The 17,516-nt window shown below is 36.6% G+C and overlaps 1 pseudogene; it reads right to left on the reverse strand.

Annotated features, from left to right (window-relative positions):
* Positions 1-10,039: 10,039 nt before the first annotated feature.
* Positions 10,040-17,516, reverse strand: part of LOC123934689 — a 105,574-nt pseudogene continuing 98,097 nt past the window's right edge.

Consider the following 17,516-nt stretch of genomic DNA (forward strand, 5'->3'; position numbering starts at 1 on the left):
ATCCATTTTTTCACATGGTCTAATTTGTTGGCATATAGTTGCTCATAATATGTTCCTATAATTGTTTGTGTTTCAGTAGTGTTGGCTGTGATCTCTCTTCTTTAATTCACCATTTTATTAATTTGGGACCTTTTGCTTTTCTTTTTGATAAGTCTGGCCAGGGTTTTATCAATCTTACTAATTCTTTCAAAGAAAGAATTAGGGTTTTTTTAAGTGTTCTATTGTTCTTTTGGTTTCTATTTCATTGATTTCTGCTCAGATCTTTATTATTTCTCTTCTCATGATGGATTTAGGCTTTATTTGCTGTTGTTTCTCTATCTCCTTTAGGTGTAAGTTAAGTTGTGTATTTGAAATCCTTCTTGTTTCTTGAGAAAAGCTTGTAGTGCTATATACTTCCTTCTTAGGACTGCCTTTGCTGCATATGAGATATATTGAACAGTTGTGTTTTCATTTTCATTTGTCTCCATGAATTGAAGAGAACTATTTGAAGAGTCCAAGATGGTGGAAGAGTAGAAGATCTTAATTTAGTCTGGTCCCATGAATTCAGCTATATAGCTATTAAACCATTCTGAATACCTGTGAATGCAATAGGAGATTGAAGAAAATAATACCTGAAACTCTACAAATAAGAAAGTGACCACTTTCTACAAGGTAGGTGGTGTAAAGATGTGAATCCAAGATGTTATATGGGACGATATGCCACAGGGTTTGGGAGTCTCCATCAGCTGGCTACCAACAAGTGATAGAGCACTAGGGCACAAAATCAGAACGTTGAGGTCTTCTCTGGTGAGGGTTATAGCTCAGATGGCTAAGTGGAGGGTAGAAACCTCACTGGGGCAGTGTGGTCTCAAGATCCTCAAGGTCACAGAAAGACCGGGGTGCTTGATTGGGGCAGAACTCCAAAGTATTGGAGCAGGGAAGCTGGCTGAAAATAGTGACCCACAAGTGGGCTTTCAGCTCGGGAATGCCATAAACCACGGTCCACCACATAGTCAGTCCTCTTCTTTTTGTGCATGGGACCAACACACAGGCCAGGGAGATTCCCATTCCTCCCTCAGGAGGAATGGTGTGGGAGCACACAGCAGAAGTCTATTGGGTTTGGAGACTCCAAACGGGGTCTTGTTCTTAGGGTAGGAAACACTCAGTCACAGACCAGTTAGCCATAATGTGGCTGGAGTGTAGGGAGACAAAGGTGATAGGTCGCTTTTCTCTGAAGTCTCATTGAGGAATGGGGCCCCAAGTTTTGCCTCTGAGGCCAGAGACTGGGAGGCTGCCATTTTCATTCTCATCCTCTAAAGCTTCACAGAAAGACTACAGGGAATCAAAGTCACATAAAGTGAGCTGGAGCAGATTACTTAGCCTGGCCCTTGGCAAGGGTGATGCAATTCTGCCTGGGGCAAATACATTTGAGAATCAATGCAACAGGCCCCTCCCCAGAAGATCAGCAAGAACATCCAAACAAGAACAAGTTTACCAATCAATGAGAACGACAAAACTACAGCAATAGGGGAATACACTACAGAGAATCATGGCTTTCTTCCCAAGAGTCTTTAGTCTTTCTACTTTGTTTTTTTTTTCTCTTAATTAAAAAAAATTCTTCTCCCCCTCTGACTTCCCATGAGAAACTGTGGACTCTGAGAAACAAACTGAGGGTTTTGGAGGGGATGGGGATGGGGAGATGGATGAGCCTGGTGGTGGGTATTAAGGAGGGTATGTATTGCATGGAGCACTGGGTGTGGTGCATAAACAATGAATTTTGGAACACACACAAAACCATACCAGAATACACCCAAAATCTAGTGTATGGTTCTGTTCTATTCACCCCCTGATCATATTTTTTTTCTCTTCTTCTTTCTTTGGTTGTGATTTTTTTTGTTTTGTTAAAGTCTTTTTAAATTTTCACTTTTATAGTTACATTGTATCCTCTCAATGTATTTAATTTTATTTTTGCATATATAAATTTTTCTTTCTTTACAATTTTGAGATGTGGTTTCCTCTAACAAACCAACCAAAATGCACTCAGGAGATAGTGTATTACTCTGTTCTGTTCCCTGGTTATTTCCTTTCCTTCTTTGTTATTGTTGCTGCTTCTTTCTCTCTTTTTTTTTCTTCTTTTTATTAATTTCCATTTTTACAGTTACATTCTATCCTTTCATTGTATTTAATTTTATTTTTGTACATATACAAGTTTTTCTTTCTTTACAGTTTTGGGATCCAGTTTTCTAAAAAACAGACCAAAGTACACACAGAATCCAGTGTTTCTCTCTATTGGGCTCACCTGTCTGATTTTATTCTCCACCCGCCCCCTGTTTTGGATATCTTCTGATTTGTTTAATGTATATTTCTCTTGTGTCATTGTTGCCCTTTTAGTATTTTGTTCTCTCATACATCTATTCTTCCCTGGACAAAATGACAAGATGGAAAAACTTACCTCAAAAAAGAGAACAAGAGGCAGTACTGACTGCCAGGAACCTAATTAATACAGACATTAAGAAGATGTCAGAATTGGAGTTCAGAATAATGATTATAAAGATACTATCTGGGCTTGAAAAAAGCACAGAAAATACTAAAGAATCTCTTTTGGAGAAATAAAAGAACTAAAGTCTAGCTAAGTTGAAATAAAAAAGGCTATTAGTGAGGTGCAGTAAAAATGGAGGCTCTAACTGCTCAGATAAGTGAGGCAGAAGAGAGAATTAGTGATACAGTTGACCAAATGATGGAGAATAAAGAAGCTGAGAAAAAGAGAGATAAGCAACTACTGGCTCATGAAGGAAGAATTTGAGTGATATCATAAAGTAAAACAATATTAAAGTAATTGGGATCCCATAAGAAGAAAGGGAGAGGAAGAAGGTATATTGGAGCATGTTATAGCAGAGAACGATCTGAATATTGGGAAGGAAACATGTATCAAAATCCAGGAGACAGAGAGAACCCCCCCTCAAAATCAATAAAAATAGGTCAACAATCCAACATCTAATAGTGAAACTTACAAGTCTCGAGACAAAGAGTAAATTCTAAAAGCAGCTCAGGACAAGAGGTCTGTAACCTACAATGGTAGAAACAGCCGAAGCATCCACAGAGACCTGACAGGCCAGAAAGGACTCTATGATATATTCAGTTTACTAAATGGAAAAAATATGCAGCCAAGAATACTTTAGGGGCACCTGGGTGGCTCATTTGGTTAAGCAACTGCCTTTTGTTCACGTCATGATACCAGGGTCCTGGGATTGAGCCCCATGTCAGGTTCCTTATGTAGCAGAGAGCCTACTTCTCCCTCTTACTTTGCCTGATACTCCGCCTGCTTATGCTCTCTCTCTCTCTCATCAAATAACTAAATAATACTTGAAAATAAATAAATAAAAAAAGGTTTTAAAAATTATAGGTAAAAAAATAAATTCCAAAAGTTTTGAAAACAGTAATATAATATAACCAACACAAACCAACAAGTTGTAATAAAAATAAAGGTGAATGGGGAAAAGTGAAGATTGATTATAAAATAAATTTTAAAAGTTCAAGACAAAAAAAAAGAATACTTTACCCTGCTAGGTTATCACTGGGCATTAAAGAGGGCACATATTGCATGGAGCACTAGGTGTGGTGCATAAGCAATAAATCGTGGAACACTGAAAATATAAAATTAAATTTTAAAAAATAAGAGAGATAAAAAGTTTTCAGGACAAACAGAAACTAAAAGAAATTGTGATCACCAATCCAGCCCTACAAGAAATATTAAAAGGGGTCATCTAAGCAAACAGAGAGCCCAAAAATAACATAGATCAGAAAGGAAAAGTGAGAATATACAGTAACTATCACCTTACAGGCAATGCAATGACAATATAGTCATAAATTTAAATAGCACCCTGAATATAAATGGGCTAAGTGCCCCAATCAAAAGACACAGGTATCAGATTGGATAAAAAAGTAAGACCAATTCATATGCTGTGTGCAAGAGGCTCATTTTAGACCCAAAGACACCTTCAGGTTTAAAGTGATGGGGGAAAACCTTTTATCACACTGATGGACATCAGAAGAAAGCTGGGGTGGCAACCCTTGTATCAGACAAATTAGAATTTAAACCAAAGACTGTAATAAGAGATAAGAAAGGACAATGTATCATAATTAATTAAAGGGTCTATCCAGTAAGAAGATCTAAGAATTATAAATATTTATGCCCCTAACATGGGAGTAGCCAATTATATGAGCCAATTAATAATAAAACCAAAGAAACACATTGATAATGATACAATAATAGTAGGGGACTTTAATATTCCCCATCACTGCAATGGACAGATCATCTAAGCAGAAGATCATGAAGGAAATGTGGACTTTGAATGACACTCTAACCCAGATGGACTTCACAGATATATTTAGATCATTCCACCCCAAAGCAACAGAATACTCATTCTTCTTAAGTGCACATGGAACATTCTCCAGAAAAGATCACATACTGTGTCACAATCAGGTCTCAAATGGTACCAAAAAAATAAAGTCATCCCTGCATATTTTTGGACCACAGTGTTTTGAAAGTGTAACTCAATCACAAGAAGAAAGTGGGAAAGAACTCAAATATATATGAGGGGTTGAGATGGCAGAGGAGTAGGAGACCCTATTTCAACAAGTACCCTGAGTTGAACTGCATATCTACCAGAACACTATGAACACCTATGAAATCAGCCTGAGATGTAAGATTATACACGTCTGGATTTCTACAGGTGCAGAGGATCATCAGTCGAGAGGGTGCACCTTGCCTTGTTATTGATCGATATTTTCACCTATACAACCACAACTCAACAGAATTACAAGGAGGAGGAACTCCCAAAAAAAGAAAACACCCAGAGACAATGGCCTCTCCAGCAGATCTAATTGATATGGATGTAAGCAAGATGTCAGAAATAGACTTCAGGGTAGCAGTTATGAAGAAAACAATCAGGCTGGAGAAAACTACTAATGGCAACTTAGATTCATTAAGGGCAGAAGTGAAAGCAGATCTGGCAGAACTTAAAAATGCTATCAATGAGATACAAACTAATCTAGATACTCTAACGGTTAGGGTAATGAAGGAGACGAATGAATTAGTGATCTTGAAGACAAACTGATAGAAAAGAAGCAGGAGGGGGCCTGGATCAAAGTTTAAAATCCCTGAAAATAGAATTAGATAAATAAATGATGCCATGAAACATTCCAATGTCAGAATTATTGGGATCCCTGAGAGGGTAGAGAGAGAAAGAGAGAAAGGAATAGAATATATATTTGACCAAATTGTATTCAAGAACTTCCCTAATCTGGGGACTGAAACAAGTAATCCTGTCCTAGAGGCACAGAGGATCCCTAGATCAATGAGGGAAGATAAACCCCCAATCATGTAATAGTAAAACCTGTAAATCTTAGAAACACCAAAAACATCTTAAGGGCAGTTAGGGAGAAGAGAGTCTTTATGTACAAAAGGAGAAACATCAGAATAATGTCAGTTCTGTCCACAGAAAACTGGCAACCCAGAAAGGGCTGACAAGATATATTCAGCATACTAAGTGAACAGAATATACAGCCAAGAATTCTTTATTTATGACAGCAAAGCTGTCATTCAGCATAGATGGAGATATAAGAAAATTCCAGGACTGGCAGAGATTTAAAGAATATGTGACCATTAAGCTGGCCTTGCAAGAAATATTAATGGGGGTTCTGTAAAAGAAGAAAGGCCCAAAGAGTGATACAGAACAGAGATGTAAAAAGATGATCCATAGAAATAAGTACTTCAAAGGTAACATGATGAAAATAAAATCTTATCTATCAATAATCACTCCCAACGTGAATGGCATAAATGCTCCCACAAAACAACACAGGGTTGCAGATTGGATAAAAAGACAGTACCCATATATATGCTGTCTACAAGAGACTCATTTTGATATATCCAGACTGAAAGTGAAGGGATGGAGAACTATCTTTCATGCCGACAGACTGCGAAATAAAGCTGGGGTTGCAATTCTCATATCAGACAAATTAGATTGTAAGTTAAAGACAATAGTTAAAGATACAGAAGGACACTATATCCTTCTTAAAGGGTCTATTCAACAAGAATATCTAATGACAAGAATATTTATGTCCCCAAAATAGGAAGAGCGAACTACATAAGCCAACTGTTAAAATAAAGAGACATGTTGATAAAAATATGTTAATTGTAGGAGACACTAGCACAACACTGTCAGCAATAGACAGATCAACTAAGCAGAAAATTTACAAAAAAGAGCTTTGAATGACACTGGACCAGATGTATCTCATAGATGTATACAGAAAATTCCACCTTAAAACAAAAGAATGGTCATTCTTCTCAAACACACATGGGCCTTTCTATAGACAACATACTGGGTCACAAATCAAGGATCAACTGATACCATAGACAACATACTGGGTCACAAATCAGGGCTCAACTGATACCAAAAGATTAAGATTATTTGCTGCATATTCTCAGACCACAATGCCCTGAAACTGGAATTCAATCACAAGAAAAAGTTTGGAAGAAATTTAAACTGTTGGAAGCTAAACACCATCCTGCTCAATAATGATGGGTCAACAAGGAAATCAAAGAAGAACTTAATTCATGGAAACCAATGACAACAAAGACACATCAATCCAAAAACTATGGGATATGAGAAAGGTGGTCCTGAGGAGGAAATGCATAGCCATCCAAGCCTCATTCAAAAAAAAAAAAAAAAAAAAAGAAAGAAAGAAAAATCCCAAACACACCTACTATCTCTATACTTTAAAGATCTGGAGAAGCAACAACAAATTAAACCTAATCCAGGAATGAGAAGGTAAATAATTAAGATTAGAGCAGAGATTAATAAAAGAGAAACCAGAAATTCAGTAGAACAAATTAAAGAAACTAGAAGCTTATTCTTTGATAGAATTAATAAGATCGATAAACCATTGACTAGACTAATCCAAAAGAAAAGAGAATGGACCCAAATTATTAAAATTATGAATGAGAGGGGAGAGATCACAATAACACTAAGGAAATAAACACAATTATAAGAAATTATCATCAACATCTATATGACAATAAATTAAACAACCTAGAAGAAATGGATGCATTCCTGGAAACCCATAAAATATCAAGACTGAAACAGGAAGAAATTGACAACCTGAATAAACTAATAACCAGTTATGAGATTGAATCAGTAATCAAAAACTTCTCAAAAAACAAAAGTCCAGAACCTGAGGATTCCCTGGGAAATTCTACCAAACATTCAAAAAAGATATTTTACCTTTTCTCCTGAAGCTTTTTCAAAAATAGAAAAGTAAGGAAAACTTCCATACTTTTTCTATGAGGCCAGCATTACCTTGCTCCCCAAATCAGGCAAAGACATCATCAAAAAGGAGAATTTCAGCCCAATATCCCTGATGAATATGGATGTCAACATTCTCGAAAAGATCCTAGCTAATAGGATCCAACGGGACTTTAAAAGCATTCTCCCTTTTGACCAGGAGAGGGTTATCCCTGGGATGCAATGGTGGTTTAACATTCATGAATCAATCTATGTGACAAAACATATAAATTAGAGAAGAAAAAAGAAACACAATGTCCTCTCAATCGATGCCGAAAAACATTTAACAAAATACAACATCCTTTCATGATTAAAACCTTTCAGAGTATAAGAATAGAAGGAACATTCCTCAACTTCATAAGATTGATCTGTGAGAAACCCACAGCAAGTATCATTCTCAATGGGGAAAAACTGAGAGACTTCCCATTGAGATCAGGAACACGACAAAGGTGCCCGATCTCACCACTACTGTTCAACATAGGACTAGAAGTCCTAGCAACAGCAATCAAACAACAAAAAGAAATAAAAAGCATTCACATTGGTAAAGAATAAGTCAAACCCTCTCCACAGATGACATAATACTCTATGTGGAAAACCCAAAAGTTTCTACCCTCATATTACTAGAACTCATACAGCAATTCAGTAATGTGGCAGAATACAAAACCAGTGCACAGAAATCAGTTGCTTTCTTATACACTAACAATGAAACTGTAGAAAGAGAAAATAGAGAATTGATTCCATTTACAATAACACCAAAACTGATAAGATACCTTGGAGTAAACCTAACCAACAAGGTAAAGATCTATACAGCACGAACTACAAAACACTCATGAAAAAATTGAAGACACAAAAAATGGAAGAACATTCCATAGTCATGGATCAGAAGAATAAAAACTTTTAAAATATCCATGCTGCCCATAGAAATCTGTACTTTCAGACCATCCCAGTTTAAAAAAATGGCATTTAAAAATATTTTATTTATTTATTTGACACAGAGAGATAACACAAGTAGGCAGAGAGGCAGGAAGAGAAAGGTGTGGGGGAAGCAGGCACCCCGCCAATCAGATAGCCCAATGGGGGGCTCAATCTCAGGACACTGAGACCATGACCTGAGTCAAAGGCAGGAGCTTAACCCACTGAGCCACCCAGGTGCCCCAAAAGTGAGATTTTTTTTTAAATGCTGGGACAAACATCCCTAAATTTTGTATGGAAGCAGAAAAGAACCCAAATCACCAAGGAAATGTTGAAAAAGAAAAACAAAGCTGGAGGCATCACATTGCCTAATTTCAAGCTATATGACAAAGCTACATTTAGCAAGACAGCAGGTTCCTGGCACAAAAACACACACAGACCAGTGGAACAGAATGGAGAGCCAGAGTATGGACTCTCAACTGTATGGTCAACTAATCTTTGACAAAGCAGAAAAAAATATACAATGGAAGAATGAAAGTCTCTTCAATAAGTGATGCTGGGAAAATTGGACAGCTATATACAGAAGAATGAAACTGGACCATTCTCTTACACCATATGCAAAGACAAATTCTAAATGGATGAAAGACCTCAATATGAAACAGGAATCCATCAAAATCCCAGAAGAGAACATATGTAGTAACCTCTTCCACATCGGCCACAGCCACTTCTTTCAAGACACGTCTCCAAAGGCAAGGGAAACAAAACCAAATATGAATTTTTGGGACTTCATCAAGATCCAAAGCTTCTGCACAACAAAGGAAACAGTCAACAAAACAAAGAGGCAACCCATGGAATGGGAGTAGGTATTTTCAAATGACACTACAGAGAAAAGGCTAATGTATAAGGAACTCTTCAAACTCAACACCCAAAAAACATAATCAAGTCAAAAAATGAGCAGCAGACATGAGCAGACACTTCTTCAAAGGAGACATACAAAAGGATAACAAACACATGAAAAAGTGTTCATCATCATTAGCCACCATGGAAATTCAAATCAAAACCACATTGAGATACAAACTTAAACCAGTAAGAATGGCAAAAATCGACAAGGCAGGAAACAACAAATGTTGGAGAAGTTGTGGGGGAAGTTGAACCCTCTTACACTGTTGGTGGGAATGCTAATTGGTGTAGCCACTTTGTAAACAGTGGGGAGGATTCTCAAAAAATGAAAACTAATGTTACCCTATGACCCAGCAATTGCACTTCTGGGCATTTACCCCCAAAGATACAGATGTAATGAAAAGAAGAGACATATGAACCCCAATCATCATAGTATCATTGTCCACAATAGCCAAAATGTGGAAAAAGCCAGGATGCCCTTCAACAGAAAAATGGATAACGAAGATGTGGTCCTTATACACAATGGAATATTACTCAGCTATCAAAAAGATGAGCACCCAACTTTTGCATTGACATATTTAGGACTGGAGAGTATGCTAAATGAAGTAAGTCAAGCAGAGAACGTCAATTGTCATATGTTTTTGCTCATTTGTGGAACATAGGTAATAGCATGGAGTACATTAGGAAAAGGGAAAAATTACAGGGGATAGTTGTGACAATTCAATTGAAGATATGCTTGGGAACAGTCTCAGAGAACAGACTGGGTGTGGTGCATAAACAATGAATTCTGGAACATTGAAAAGAAATTTTAAAAATAAATAAAAATTAAAAAAAAGAAGCATCCCACTAAAGAATGAATGGGTCAACCAGGAAATTAAAAAAAATAATTTAAAATAATCATGATCCTATTCTATTAATCCTTGCCATCCTTGAGTTTATGGTACAATGTTTTGGTATTTGATGGGTCTATTTCAAGTGCCTCCAAACAACTGTCAATTGTTGCCTGCCAATTTGACATCTTCTTTTAATTAGCACCAATATTTAGAACACAGCTTAGAGCTATATGTTGTAGCTTCAATCTATCTGCTTTCCCAATAACAGCATTTGAACCTTCTACATGTCTTAAAGCTTTTGTATATATATATTTTAGTAGCTATCTCCCAGTTTTGGGATTTGAAAAAATATATTTCCGATTTCTTAAGTCTTCTCTTATTAGCAAAATTTTATCTACATATTTTAAATATATATCTGCTTCTTAAGATAAATCTGGATGATTGTCACCAGAACCATCATTTGGGAATATACCCCAGTGATGTCCCTCCTTTAGTTCTCTGCATTTTGTAATAACACATATTTTGGCAGGTTTTACACCTTTCACTTCTACATTTTCCATTATTCTTACCACATCCATTTCTTTAACTACTTGACCAAATACCATATTTTCCCCTCCAAATGAGGAGTTGGAACTGTTGATAAAGTACTAAGAACCACTTGTGTCACAGCTTGCATTTGCCATGCTCTATAAACCTTGCTCATGCTTATAATAGGAATTTTCATCTTCAAAAATTTCACTATAAATACTTTCTCTACATTTCACATTTTGATTTGAGAAATCTCCACCCTGAACAATAAATTTCTTAATAATTCATCGGAAAGGGCATCCTTTGAAATGGAGAGTTTTCCCAGTTGTGGGTCCAGTGAATTTTTCTCTTGTACCCTAGACATGAAAGTTTTTCGCAGTTTTGGGTACAATATCTGAGGATAATTCTAAGGCAACTAAACCAACTCACTCCCTATTGATGTCCATGTCAAAGAAGACTCTGGAATTACTGTGGTTGGAAGGCTTAGTCTGGGTGACAGTTGTGACACTTCAACTGAAGATGTGCTTAGGAACAGTCTCAGAGAACCTCATGGGCACACTGCATCTCAACCTGAGTGGCTTTCTCTTAAAAATATTTTATTTTATTTTATTTAAAAATTAGATTTACTTTTTTTTTTCAGAGAGGGGAGGCACAAGCAGGGAGAATGGCAGTCAGATGGAGAAGCAGACTCCTTGCTGAACAAGGAGCCCAATATGGGACATGGACCCAGGACACTGGGATCATGACCTGAGCCAAAGGCAGGTGTTTAACCACATGAGATACCCAGGCATCACAAAATAAAATATTTTAAATGAAAAAAATAAATAAATCCTTTCATCTTTAAGGCACTTTCTTCACATTATAATTTTCAAAATAGGAGAGAGAACAAAATATAGAACAAGCTTTGAGATAACAATTTGTGGTAATTAGGTTTGTTCCTTTTGCCTTCATTTCGGATCTATTTGTAAATGTGATGTTTGAAGGCCATTATTCTTGTTTTGGTTGTGTTGATCTTTTGTTACTTAATTGGTTACTGTGGATATAATCTATTCCAACAAATTACTTTTAACTAATATACCCTTTTATACTTTTCCATTTATTCCAAATGCTGTCCTTTTAGTATATTTTTTCCAATAATTACTCCCTTGCTCCTAATTAACTTGTGGAAAACAAACTTGCTGGGGATCCAAGGACCTCTGCTATATTGCCAGCACTTCATTCTTATAATTTGGACTAATATGGCTGGTTCATAGGCTATATAGCAGAAAATAATGATCTTGTTCTGGTCAAGAGGAAGGTGGGAAATGCAGCTTTTTAAAATTATTATTATTTTGTCTTTCTTCTGACCTTTGAAGGATTTTTAAAAATTTTTATTTATTTCTTATTTTTTATAAACATATAATGTATTTTTTTAATTTAAAATTGTTTTATTACCATGTTTAAAGAGCTTAAATAACTCTCTATACATATTTCTTCCTGGAAGGTTATAGATTTATTTATTTATTTATTTTTCTTTTTTTTCTTTTTTTTATTTATTTCTTTCTTTTTATAAACATATACTGTATTTTTATCCCCAGGGGTACAGGTAGGTGAATCGCCAGGTTTAAACACTTCACAGCACTCTCCATAGCACATACCCTCCCCAATGTCCATAACACGCATCCCCCTCTCCCACCACACCTCCCCCCAGCAACCCTCAGTTTGTTTTGTGAGATTAACAGTCACTAATGGTTTGTCACCCTCCCAATCCCATCTTGTTTCATTTATTCTTCTCCTCTCCCCCTAACCCCCCATGTTGCATTTCCATGTCCTCATATCAGGGAGATCATATGATAGTTGTCTTTCTCTGATTGACTTATTTCACTAAGCATGAAACCCTCTAGTTCCATCCACATCATCGCAAATGGCAAGATTTCATTTCTTTTGATGGCTACATAGTATTCCACTGGGTATATATATCACATCTTCTTTATCCATTCATCTGTTGATGGACATCTAGGTTCTTTCCACAGTTTGGCTATTGTAGACATTGCTGCTATAAACATTTGGGTGAACATGCCCCTTCGGATCACTACGTTTGTATATTTAGGGTAAATAGCCAGTAGTGCAATTGCAGGGTCATAGGGTATTTCTATTTTCAACATTTTGAGGAAACTCCATGCTGTTTTCCAGAGTGGTTGCACCGCCTTGCATTCCCACCAACAGTGTAGGAGGGTTCCCCTTTCTCTGCATCCTTGCCAGCATCTGTCATTTCCTGACTTGTTAATTTTAGCCATTCTGACTGGTGTGAGGTGGTCTCTCACTGTGGTTTTGATTTGTATTTCCCTGATGCCGAGTGATGTGGAGCCCTTTTTCATGTGTCTGTTGGCCATCTGGATGTCTTCTTTGCAGAAATATCTGTTCATGTCCTCTCCCGATTTCTTGATAGGATTGTTTTTTCTTTGGGTGGTGAGTTTGCTAAGTTCCTTATAGATTTTGGACACGAGCCCTTTATCTGATATGTCATTTGCAAATATCTTCTCCCATTCTGTCAGTTGTCTTTTGGTTTTGTTAACTGTTTCCTTTACTGTGCAAAAGCTTTTGATCTAGATGAAATCCCAATAGTTCATTTTTGCCCTTGCTTCCCTTGCCTTTGCCGATGTTCCTAGGAAGATGTTGATGCGGCTGAGGTCGAAGAGGTTGCTACCTCTGTTCTCCTCAAGGATTTTGATGGATTCCTTTCTCACATTGAGGTCTTTCATCCATTTTGAGTCTATTTTCGTGTGTGGTGTAAGGAAGTGGTCCAATTTCATTTTTCTGCATGTGGCTGTCCAATTTTCCCAGAACCATTTATTGAAGAGGCTGTCTTTTTTCCATTGGACATTCTTTCCTGCTTTGTCAAATATTAGTTGACCATAGAGTTGAGGGTCTATTTCTGGGCTCTCTATTCTGTTCCATTGATCTATGTGTCTGTTTTCGTGCAAGTACCATGCTGTCTTGATGATGACAGCTTTGTAATAGAGCTTGAAGTCCGGAATTGTGATGCCACCAACTTTGGCTTTCCTTTTTCAATACTCCTTTGGCTATTCAAGGCCTTTTGTGATTCCATATAAATTTTAGGATTATTTGTTCCATTTCTTTGAAAAAAATGGATGGTATTTTGATAGGGATTGCATTATATGTGTAGATTGCTTTAGGTCGCATAGACATTTTGACAATATTTATTCTTCCAATCCAGGAGCATGGAACATTTTTCCATTTCTTTGTGTCTTCCTCAATTTCTTTCATGAGTACTTTATAGTTTTCTGCATATAGATTCTTAGCCTCCTTGGTTAGGTTTATTCCTAAGTATCTTATAGTTTTGGGTGCAATTGTAAATGGGATTGACTCCTTAATTTCTCATACTTCTGTGTTATTGTTGGTGTACAGAAATGGAACAGATTTCTGTGCATTGATTTTATATCCTGACACTTTACTGAATTCCTGTATAGGTTCTATCAGTTTTGGAGTGGAGTCTTTTGGGTTTTCCACATATAGTATCATATCATCTGTGCAGAGTGATAGTTGGACTTCTTCTTTGCCGATTTGGATGCCTTTAATTTCTTTTTGTTGTCTGATTGCTGAGGCTAGGACTTCTAGTACTATGTTGAATAGCAGTGGCTATAATGGACATCCCTTCAGTGTTCCTAACCTTAACGGAAAGGCTTTCAGTTTTTCTCCATTGAGAATGATATTTGAGGTGGGTTTTTCATACATGGGTTGGATAATATTGAGGTATGTGCCCTCTATCCCTACACTTTGAAGAGTTTTGATCAGGAAGGGATGCTGTACTTTGTCAAATGCTTTTTCAGCATCTATTGAGAGTATCATATGGTTCTTGTTCTTTCTTTTATTAATGTGTTGTATCACATTGATTGATTTGCAGATATTGAAACAACCTTGCAGGCCTGGAATAAATCCCACTGTGTTGTGGTGAATAATCCTTTTAATGGACTGTTGAATCCTATTGGCTAGTATTTTGGTGAGAATTTTTGCATCTGTGTTCATCAAGGATATTGGTCTGTAGTTGTTTTTTATGATGGGATCCTTGTCTGGTTTCGGGATCAAGGTGATGCTGGGTTCATAAAATGATTTTGGAAGTTTTCCTTCCATTTCTATTTTTTGGAACAGTTTCAGGAGAATAGGAATGATTGGTAGAATTCTCCTGGGAAGCCGTCTGGCCCTGGGCTTTTGTTTGTTTGGAGATTTTTGATGACTGTTTCAATGTTCTTACCGGTTATGGGTCTGTTCAGGTTTTCTATTTCTATTTCTATTTCTATTTCTATTTTTCTATTTCTTCCTGGTTCAGCTGTGGTAGTTTACATGTCTCTAGGAATGCATCCATTACTTCCAGATTGTTAAATTTATTGGCGTAGAGTTGCTCATAGTATGTTCTCACAATTGTCTGTATTTCTTTGGTGTTAGTTGTGATCTCTCCTCTTTCATTCATGTTTTTATTTATTTGGGTCCTTTCTCTTTTCTTTTTGATAAGTCTGGCTACGGGTTTATCAATCTTATTAATTCTTTCAAAGAACCAGCTCCTAGTTTCATTGATTTATTCTATTGTTTTTTTTGTTTGTTTGTTTGTTTTCTATTTCATTGATTTCTGCTCTGATTTTTATGATTTCTCTTCTCCTGCTGGGTTTAGGGTTTCTTTCTTGTTCTTTCTCCAGCTCCTTTACGTGTAGGGTTAGGTTGTGTACTTGAGACCTTTCTTGTTTCTTGAGAAAGGCTTGTACCGCTATATATTTTCCTCTCAGGACTGCCTTTGCTGTGTCCCACAGATTTTGAACCATTGTGTATTCATTATCATTTGTTTCCATGAATTTTTTCAATTCAATTTGAAATTCAATTTTCTGGTTGAACCATTCATTCTTTAGAAGTATGATGTTTAGTCTCCATGTATTTGTGTTCTTTCCAAATTTCCTCTTGTAAATAAGTTCTAGCTTCAGAGCACTGTGGTCTGAAAATATGCAGGGAATGATCCTAATCTTTTGATACTAGTTGAGACCTGATTTGTGACCCAGGATGTGATCTATTCTGGAGAATGTTCCATGTGTACTTGAGAAGAATGTGTATTCTGTTGCTTTGGGATGAAATGTTCTGAATATATCTGTGATGTCCATGTGGTCCAGTGTGTCATTTAAGGCCTTTATTTCCTTGTTGTTCTGTTGCTTGGATGGTCTATCCATTTCAGTGAGGGGAGTGTTAAAGTCCCCTACTATTATTGTATTATTATTGATGTGTTTCTTTGATTTTGTTATTAATTGGTTTATATACATGGCTGCTCCCACGTTAGGGGCATAGATATTCAAAATTGTTAGATCTTCTTGTTGGACAGACCCTTTGAGTAGGATATAGTGTCCTTCCTCATCTCTTATTATAGTCTTTGGCTTAAAATCTAATTGATCTGATATAAGGATTGCCACCCCAGCTTTCTTCTGATGCGCATTAGCATGGTAAATTGTTTTCCACCCCCTCACTTTAAATCTGGAGCTGTCTTCGCATCTAAAATGACTTTCTTGTAGGCAACATACTGATGGGTTTTGTTTTTTGATCCATTCTGATGCCCTGTGTCTTTTGATTAGGGCATTTAGCCCATTAAGGTTCAGGGTAACTATTGAGAGATATGAATTTAGTGACATTGTATTGCCTGTGAGGTTGACTGTTACTGTGTATTGTCTCTGTTCCTTTCTGATCTACTACTTTTAGGCTCTCTCTTTGCTTAGAGGACCCTTTCAATATTTCCTGTAGAGCTGGTTTGGTGTTTGCAAATTCTTTCAGTTTTTGTTTGTCCTGAAAGCTTTTTATCTCTCCTTCTATTTTCAGTGATAGCCTAGCTGGAGTATTCTTGGTTGCATGTTTTCCTTGTTTAATGCTCTTAATATATCATTCCAGCTCTTTATGGCCTGCCATGTCTCTGTGGATAAGTCTGCTGGCAATCTAATATTTTTACCATTTTATGTTACAGACTTCTTTTCCCGGGCTGCTTTCAGGATTTTCTCTTTGTCAATAAGACTTGTAAATTTTACTATTAGATGATGGGGTGTGGTCCTATTCTTGTTGATTTTGTGTGGGGTTCTCTGCACCTCCTGGATTTTGATGCTTGTTCCCTTTGCCATATTAGGCAAATTCTCTCCAATAATTCTCTCCAATATACCTTCTGCTCCCCCTCTCTTTCTTCTTCTTCTGGAATCCCAATTATTCTAATGTTGTTTCATCTTATGGTGTTACTTATCTCTCGAAATCTCCCCTCTTGGTGCAGTAGCTGTTTGTCCCTCTTTTGCTCAGCTTCTTTATTCTCTGTCATTTCGTCTTCTATATCACTAATTTTTTTTCTGCCTCATTTATCCGAGCAGTGAGAGCCTCCATTTTTGATTGCACCTCATTAATAGTTTCTTTTTTATTTCAACTTGGTTAGTTTTTAATTCTTTAATTTCTCCAGAAAGGGCTTTTATATCTCCAGAGAGGGGTTCTCTCATATTTTCCATGCCTTTTTCGAGCCCCACTATAACCTTCAGAATTGTCATTCTGAACTCTAGATCTGACATATTACCAATGTCTGTATTGATTAAGTCCCTAGCCTTCAGTACTGCCTCTTGTACATTTTTTGTGGTGAATTTTTCCGCCTTGTCATTTTGTCCACATAAGAGTGTATGAAGGAGCATGTGAAATACTAAAACTGTGGCAAAGACCCCAGAAAAATGCGCTTTAACCAAATCAGAAGAGACCCCAAATCGTGGGGGGGAGAACGGGAATAAAAAGAGGTTCAGAAAAAAAAAGAAAAAAATTAAAAAATGAAAACAAATAAAGAAAAAATATAAAAAAGAAAGAAAAAATATATATATTAGATAAACTAGTTAAAAACGTTAAAAAAGAAAAGGGTAAAGTTTAAAAAAATTAGCAGAAGAAGAAAAAAGAAAGAAAAAAATTGAAAAAAAATAAATTAACCGCAAGACTAAAGAATCATGGGGAGAAAGCCATGAATGTCATGCTTTGCTTT

This window comes from Meles meles, chromosome X, assembly GCF_922984935.1.
Source record: "Meles meles chromosome X, mMelMel3.1 paternal haplotype, whole genome shotgun sequence".
Classification (NCBI taxonomy): Eukaryota; Metazoa; Chordata; class Mammalia; order Carnivora; family Mustelidae; genus Meles; species Meles meles.